The sequence below is a fragment of the Lontra canadensis genome, unplaced genomic scaffold, assembly GCF_010015895.1.
Source record: "Lontra canadensis isolate GAN:19392208 unplaced genomic scaffold, GSC_riverotter_1.0 scaffold18, whole genome shotgun sequence".
Classification (NCBI taxonomy): Eukaryota; Metazoa; Chordata; class Mammalia; order Carnivora; family Mustelidae; genus Lontra; species Lontra canadensis.
This window is the reverse complement of record NW_022631012.1, coordinates 13,065,400-13,073,911: the sequence shown is the minus strand read 5'-3', so window position 1 is coordinate 13,073,911 and position 8,512 is coordinate 13,065,400. Positions and strand designations below refer to the sequence as shown.

Genomic DNA, 8,512 nt, shown 5'->3' with positions numbered 1-8,512 from the left:
TTTTTTCCTGTTAGCATCTCTTGTTTTCTTAGCTGGAATTTCGCTCCCCTCTGGTGTCAGTGTTTCTAATGAAAGATTTTTTTTCCTAATGACCAGTTTTCTTGTTTTTGAGAATGTGTGTATCCACAATTTACATTTAATTCATTTGCTTGTTTATATATTTCCAATGTTTTTTCTCCCTCAGTTCTCCTTTGACCCCATGTACATATGAATATATGTGTATATATATATATGTAATTTTATTTCCAGATAAAACTGCTTCTTCTCTGTTGGTCTCTGCTTTTAGCCACTTTGTCCTTATTTGGCCATTTAAGTTTTTGTGCAAAAAAGACCAACGGCTTCTTCATTGTTTTCCTCTTATTCTGTACATTGGGTTGGGTGTCATCTTTGGTAACTCAGTGCTTATGAGAGAATGAATGTTCACCCATGGGATACCACTTTCATCTGTATATTCAAGATGGTTTGTGTCTTCTCCAGTTGGAGAAATTAACCCATTTTATTTACGTTAATATCTATATACTTAATTTTTCAGTATAATTTAAAAAATTCCCTTGCAGCTACTTGCCCCAAGGTTTAAAATGTTCCTCAGGCTACTGTCTTAAGTCTGTCATCTGATTTTACAAGTGGGAACCAAAGCTTCCTCATCTACTTGATAAATTCTTGAGGTTTCTTTTCTTTTCTTTTTGAAAAATCTTTTGGCTCTTCCCTTTAGCTTACTATATCTCTTTTGTTTGTTTTTGGTTTTAGATTTTACTTGAAGCTTTCAAAAAGTAGTTTTTAAAATCAGTGATATTTGTTTTAAAGAGTAGACACATGACAAATCTGGCTTGGATACTATCTGGCAAATGAACCAAATTCCTTGCAAGAATGACCAAAGCTTGATTCAGAGTTGAGTAAAATAAATCAGTAATAAGTAATCCCTTCATTCGCATGTACTGAGCATCTGCGTTTACGGAGTCTATCTTTTTCAGCTGGATTGTCAACAGGAATGTCAAGGAGCCTAGAAAGAGGGAGTGGGAAGGAGATCAGAACAGTTAAATAGGTACCGGAGATAGTGATGGGGCTGAGGCAAATGGGGAATTTTTATTTTCTTCTTTACTTTTCTCCATTCTCCAGATTTTCCTATAGCATGCAAGGAGTGCTTTAATAATTAGAAGAAAGAATGCTATATAGGAAGAATGGCAAGGGCTTTATATCTCCAATATTATGCATAACTCATGATTTTTTTTTTTTAAAGATTTTATTTATTTATTTGACACAGAAAGAGAGATCTCAAGTAGGCAGAGAGACAGACAGAGAGAGAGGGGAAAGCAGGCTCCCTGCTGAGCAGAGAGCCCGATACGGGGCTCGATCCCAGGACCCTGAGACCATGACCTGAGCTGAAGGCAGAGGCTCAACCCACTGAGCCACCCAGGCGCCCCCAACTCATGATTTTGAACAGGACTTTCTCCTAACGGGTCAACCTTGGAGGATCCATTGTAAGAACTGAGCAAATAGACTTGCTAGGTTGACTTTTTAGTTCAAGCTCGTCTTGTATAAATGGGCTTCAGTGCAGAGAAATGTCTGCTAAATATTTTATTTTAGTGTGGCATAATGGATACCTTGGACAGATAGGGTTGTTTCTTGAGACCGTTAGGATTCTTTCGATGAAAACCTTGAGGAGAAGGATTGTGTATTTTCCTATTGTGGTTGCCTGGTGATAAAGATGACGTCACTACAAAGAACTGAGGCTAAGTCACAGCCCTCCTTTGCTCTACTTGGAACTAAGATCTGGTGTTTGAACTCCGGCTTTGCTGCAGCATTAAAACTCAGCTTTGCCTGTTGCTTTTTGTTGTTGAGGAAATTGAAACCTCAGATAAAGTGATAAATTCAATAAATGTTTTACACTGTCCTATGCCCATTTCTCAGTCATGTGAGTATGTTGCTAGCTCATAGACAATTAGTTGTGTCTTAAATTTACACCGTCTCATACAAGGTGTCAGTAATTTTGATGATGTCCTGTTGGATGCAATAATTCTTTAAATTTAGGCAATTTTGAGGCCATCCTGAGAGAATAATACCACATGCAGAGGACTGGCCTAGAGGTTTGGCAAAAATGAAAATCCTGATGTGTAAATGTTAGAGTTTTATCAATTTTGAGCCAAAGGTACAGTGAGATAGACCTTATGTTAAAAGGCCAGGGGATGTCTGCTGAGTTTGGCTCGAGATGTTGTATTTTGCTTTTTCAAGATGCGGTCCCGCCAGCTCTTAGGAAGCCCTTCATGGAGGGGCACCAGGCCTCTTACAATTCCAGTGTAAGCCAGTCTTAAACAATAGCATTGTTATCCTTTATGTTTGCAAAACGTTGCTTTCACAATCTGTTTCCTGGACCTAACAACCAGGTTCCTGGTATGATATGTACGCCAGCTCCTTCTTGCTTCATCATAGCTTACGAAAGGATGAGTAAGCATCACACATGTGTGGGCCTGCTGGAGTTGTGTAATGAAGGCCAGGCTGTTCTTGGGACGGTGGGCTTGGCAGGCCTGACCAGGGCTCACCACAGCCTAATGAAGGTGGGTGAGAACCTACCTGTTTCCAAGGACCTTACTCCCTATGATAGATACCCAACTAGAGTAAGATAAATGTCAGAAGAAAGTACAAACAGTGCTGGGAAGCAGCGGGAGATGACCCTGATTTAGGAAGAAGCAGCAGGAAATGACCCTGACTTAGGGATCAAGATAAGCCTAAAGAAGAGAAGCCTCGGAAGATGTGATAGAATTTTGATGGGCAGAGATTGGGAAGAGGGAAGGAGCTTTTCAAAGGGAGGCAAATACTTGAGCAAAGAGATTGGGGACAGAAAAGCCCTGTCCAGAGAACATCGAGATATCTATCTGTCATGAGTTAAATCACGAGTTGGGGAGAACTCTCAGGTCTTCTTGGGGAGGTACTCCTAGGTACTTGGCTAGGTAGGAGAAGTTTGCCCTCGTGGAAATTTAACTTCGGTTAAGGTGGAATGGACCATGGGGCGCCTGGCTGGCTCAGTCGATTAAGCTCAGTCCTGGCTCAGGTCACGATCCCAGGGTCATGGGATCAAGCCTTGTGTCGGGCTCCCCGCTTAACGGGGAGTCTGCTTCTTTCTCTCTCTACCTCTTCTCCTGCTGGTGCTCTCTCTCTCAAATAAATAAATAAATAAATAAATAAATAAATAAATAAATAAATATAGGCTTAAAAAAAAAAGATTGGGTGCCTAGGTGGCTCGGTTGGTTAAGCCTCTGTTTTCTGATTGTGTCGTGATCCCAGGATCCTAGGATTGAGTCCCGCATTGGGGTCCCTGCTCCTCGGGGTACCTGCTTCTCCCTCTGCCTCTCTCTCTGTGTCTCTCATGAATAAATAAAATAAAATAAAATAAAATAAAATAAAAAAGATGGAGTGGGCCATTGCATTGAATGGATTTACTTTTATTGACCTTGGTGATTCTGCTTATGTTTTTGTATCTAATTAAATGATTCATACTCTCCTCTCCATCTAGATCCTTTCTTGTTCTGTGGTTCTTTCATTCCCTCATTTTCTGCCATCTCTATGCAACTGTTATGAACCAGGGAGGTGGTGGGAGGTGATGTTATGTTGGCATTTGTGGGAGCTTCCCTGAGAGTCATGGGACTGAGCCCCATTAAAGAACTTCATAAAAATATCTTCAAATTTGATGCCATTTTATAATTGAGATTATCTGTTTTTTGTGGGCAATTTGCTACAATTGAAATGCATGCCTTGTGAAGCCAAATAATGTTTTAATGTCTATTTTTAGCTCCCAGTGCGTAATAATGGTCAGTGACACCTCCAGTCGGAAAGTGTTTATGGCTCAGCCTTGGTACACGGTCATCTAGACTATGTTTGAGTAGGTTTCTGCAGCATTCCGGAAATCAGGAGCCACAGGATGATCTATTATTTATAGACCGATTATTTATAAACCTCACATTAAATATCTGTGTGTGTGTTGGGGGGTGTCATGCCAAATGGCACTTCATATACCCTTTTAGGTTTAAAATGCCTCACTCAGGGGGAAGAGGAAAGATGGGTTCATTCTATGAGCTGCTTGAATCGTTACACGCACAGCCCACCTCCACTGATTCTGTACGTGCGTGGAGGAGGAAGGCGGCTTTTCTTAGGTTCAGGATGACTTCATGGAATTCCCGTGAGACAGCCATATCCTCTTTTGCCCAGGATCACATAACCCTTCTCCCTGATCTTTTCAGAGTCTCCTGGGCAACCCTCTGAGGGACTTGATCTTCGTGTTTCAGTGGGGATCTCCAGACACCTGAAAGTTCCAGCTTTGCCTGATGCTTCCTGAGGCTGGCGAGGCAGGCTGTCCTCCATCACCCCGAGTTTGGTGGTGTCCTGGAAAGTTACATTTGCTTTCATGCTGTGGCCTTGCTTGTTTTCCTGCCACCCCGTGACTTTGCTTCAGGTAGAGAAGCAACGCAAAGAATGGGCGGTTCAGTATATCTTTGAGTAGTTGAGGTGTGTCAGGAACCAGTCATGCTGGGTGGCTGTGTTACTGATTACAGAGACTGTCATGTGCTTCAGATACCAGATGGTTTGGAGGCAAAGTTGACATTGTGTGAGAAAGACTGAGAAACCCGACTTCGGTCAACCACATTTTACTGTCACCTGTTGGGGCCGATGCCCACTCCCAGGGAGGTATGGCCATCATGCTGTGATGATACAAAGAAGTTACTGGCCAAATCTGTGTAGACTCTTCCCAGGGAAGCTTTACACAGTAGGAGATGCTTCAGCTGGCCCTAAAAGCTGAGAAGGGTTTTTCTGGACAGGTAAGTGGAAGAGGGTAGTCCCAGCAAAGGCATAGAGTCATGGGAAAGAACTCTGTATTGAGGTTAGGTTGAAACTAAATGTGCAAAGTGTGTGTGTGTGTGTGTGTGTGTGTGTGTGTGTGTGTGTGTATGTTTTAAAGATTTTATTTATTTATTTATTTGACAGAGATCACAAGCAGGCAGAGAGGCAGGCAGAGAGAGAGGAGGAAGCAGGCTCCCTGCAGAGCAGAGAGCCCGATGCGGGGCTCCATCCCAGGACCCTGAGATCATGACCTGAGCTGAAGGCAGCGGCTTAACCCACTGAGCCACCCAGGCTCCCCTGTGTGTGTGTTTTTAAAGATTTTATTTGTTTATTTGACAGAGATCACAAGTAGGCAGAGAGGCAGGCAGAGAGAGAGAGGAGGAAGCAGGCTCCCCGCTGAGCAGAGAGCCCAGTGCGGGGCTCGATCCCAGGACCCTGAGACCATGACCCGAGCCAAAGGCAGAGTCTTTAACCCGCTGAGCCACCCAGGCGCCCCTGCAAGTGTGTCTTAATGAGAGATGAGGGCAGGTGCTGGACCACAAGAGGCTTGAATGCAAAGAAAATTGGAACCTGCAAGGGGAGATGAGAAATCATTGGAAGGTTTGCATTAGGAAAATGGCTTAGTTCAAGTTTGGACTTCAGAAAGTTCATTCGGATAGAAGATTGATTTGGAAGGGATGAGACCCTAGGCAGGAAAAACAGAAGGGCCAGGAGAAAAGTCTGGGTGAGAGATAGATGTTAGGGTACACCCTCATTTAGGGAACAGGTTCAGAAGGAGGGTACTGAGGAGTCAGAGAAGGTTAGGGACGGACTGCATAGGATATGGTGGTGTGAGGTGAGCCAAAGGAGTTTCCAGTAGTGATTAATCAGCAGCATCAGATGGGATAGAGTGCCTGGGTAAAAGAGAACTGCCAAGTGACTTGGATGTGGCCACTAGATCACCAAGTCCCCTTCCAAGAGCACTGTTGTCAGGACTGGGACACCATGGTGAGCAGAGTGAGGCATTCACCTTAGGCACAACATTTAAGGGGGGTGCTCAACTCAGTAATCAGGACAAATATTATATTTTAGTGCAGTATTTTGAAAAAAATTGACATTCATGCACAAAATTCACAATAAACAAACTGTCAAAATTTAAAATAGACACAGCGTCAGTTTACGGATTTTTCTTTGGCCTCAGTTCCAGTGTGGCTGCATACTGAGTGTCGTTTTGTAAGGGATATGGTGAGAGGGAGGATACAGGAAGGGCATATTGAGTGAATCAGAATTGTAAGAGTTGAGGCACTGAGTGCAGGCTCTTCCTTCATGAGGTTCCAGCTTTATGTGAAGCGAAATAAAGTGAAAGGGTGGTTGGCTTCGGGATCTCAGGCTTAAGGGTTTTTTTTTTTTTTTTTTTTTTCCTTTTGTTCGTTTTATTTCTCTTTTTAAGAGGGAGAGACTTGAACATGTTGATAAGCTGGAGGTAGAGAGTGGTTGACGAAAGAGTACTTGTAGGGGCTCATGGAGACAGAAGGGCACAGGGGGAGGGGATGGTCCTGGCAAGGCGAGGAGCAGCAGGTGCTGGCCCCACGGTAGGAAGGTGCGAGATTGTGGGAACTTACTTCTGATAAATGCAAGTTCAACCCATGAGAAATGGCCGCAGTAAGGTACACGAAAGCCGTGAAGGTTGGAGCAGTCAGGCAGAGATGGCAAGGAGCTGACCGAGGTCCTGTAAAAGCCATTGTGGAGCAGTAATAAGGGGTCAGCTCAGCTTGAAGGCCACCAGGGTTTGGTGTGATCTTTCTCCCTCTCCTCAGCATGACTTGCTACTCTCAGTGTATGAGTGGCAGAGGCTCACCATCCAGAGGTGGGATGCTGGGGTGGCCAACCATCCTGAGACGCCTGGGACCGCGGAGTGTGCTGAGAACACAGACAGGACTTCTGGCATGCCAGGACAAGTCCTGTACTGGAGGTGTTTGCAGAGTTGGTGGTCAGTAGGCCAAGGGCAAGACCACTGCAGACACTGGCCAGAGAGAGTTCCCACGTGCTCTAGGTCTAGTCTGGTGTGAAAAGGAAGTGAGGTCATTATCTGGTAGCAACTTGTGAAACTCCATTTATCCATTGATTCATTCAACAAATACTCATGAAATGCCAGCTATGAGTCAGGCCCTGGGGTCCATGCACAGGAATTGTGCAGATTATCCTTCTTTGGTGGTTAAGGTCAGCCGGTGCTCAGGACCTGTTCTCATCTCTGTCTAGAGGATGGAAAGGTACAAACTGCGTTTCCTAGATTCCTTTGCAGTTGGCATGTGACCTAAGTTCTGCCAACTACGTGCACTCAGGTCAGATTTGTACACAGAAGTGGGTAGAGGCCAAGAGCTGACGGCTTTTCTTAGTTCTCTGTTGAAACGTGTGATGGCGGTGAGGTAGGGATTTGGGCAGCGGTGTTATGGTGTCCAGTCACCCGCTTTGGAGATGTTGGAAGCAGGTGGGATGGTCGACTGCTCTGTGATCTCTGGGTTACTTTATGCAGGTGAGCCCAGCACTCTCAATGTTCTTCCCATTGCCCTGGTTGAGACGAGATCTTTCGGGGTGCTGTAGGAGCTTTTCTCAGAAGCCCAGGCAAGAACACTTTCTACCCAGCCCTTGGAACAGTTTTGTAGGCATCCATATTAAATTTATTTCTGTTGAAAACACCTGGAGTGCTTTCTGTTTCTAGAACCTGACACGGCTCCTTTATTAGACGGTGTCACGGATATTAACACTGATGACATTGTCTTTGTTTGGTGTTAAATAGCAACTGTTCCATGACTTCTACTTGAGAAATGAAACTAGAACTGGTCTTGGGTTTAGTTGCTTTGCCTGTGAAGATTGGGGACAGTTTGAAGCACTGTGGAGAGTTTGTGTGGGCGTGGAAAAGAAAAGGGAGACAATTATCAAACTAGAATTTTCCAGTGAGGGCAGGAAAGGGGGATTGCTTACAAACTTTCGAAAACCTACCCAGATGCCAGTTTTATCTGGTGAGGGAGGGTGAACTGCTTAAAGCAGTAGAGTGAAACACAACTGACAGAATATTGATCAGTCAGGAGGACTGGGTATTTGAAAGCAAGAAAGAAAAAGAGTTGGGCTTAGATTACCCCTTTGTCCTTCAGCGGAGGGAGGTGAAGCAAGTGACTTCTGAGGAGGTGAGTGGAGTGCGGAGCTGGGCAACTCAGGGAGGGGTGCTGGGAAGTGGCAAACACCCTCTTTTCTCAGAACGTCTAAAGAACTCTTTCTACCTGCCACCCCCTGCTAACCCACTCTGCCCCATCTTTTGAACCGTGTTAAATAAAATCTGATGTGTTCTTTTGGAGGATAACTTTGGGATGCCTCTAGACTTTCTTGGACATGCTCTGCCTCTCCTCTTCTCCCACACACTTGGATTTTCTTTATACAGTACTTGTTAACTGAACTGGTGAAGCCTGGGTGTGGAAGAGACAAGTTAAATTTCTTAGTTTGAAAACCTATAGGGTGGGGTGTCTGGGTGGCCCAGTTGGTTAAGCGTCTGCCCTTGGCTTAGGTTATGACCCTGGAATCTTGGGTTCAAGCCCCATGTCTGGCTTCCTGCTTCTCAGAAACTCTCCTTCTTCCTCTCCTTCTGCCCCTCCTTGCTTGTGTTCTCTCTCTCTCTCAAATAAATAAAATCTTTTTAAAAGAAAATAAA

General features: G+C 44.5%; 1 protein-coding gene across 6 annotated transcripts in view; it reads left to right on the top strand.

The window, feature by feature from the left end:
• Positions 1-8,512, top strand: part of CFLAR (CASP8 and FADD like apoptosis regulator) — a 43,874-nt gene that overhangs the window by 3,365 nt on the left and 31,997 nt on the right. Inside the window, exons 2-3 of one of the 6 annotated variants that reach the window (XM_032860088.1) lie at positions 2,230-2,294; positions 7,069-7,151. The exons of 4 other annotated variants lie outside the window; for them this stretch is intronic. The gene's annotated coding sequence lies outside the window, so the exon portion shown is untranslated. Of the gene's footprint in view, positions 1-2,037; positions 2,295-7,068; positions 7,152-8,512 lie in introns of those variants that run through there. One more of the 6 variants, XM_032860090.1, reaches the window with a different exon arrangement.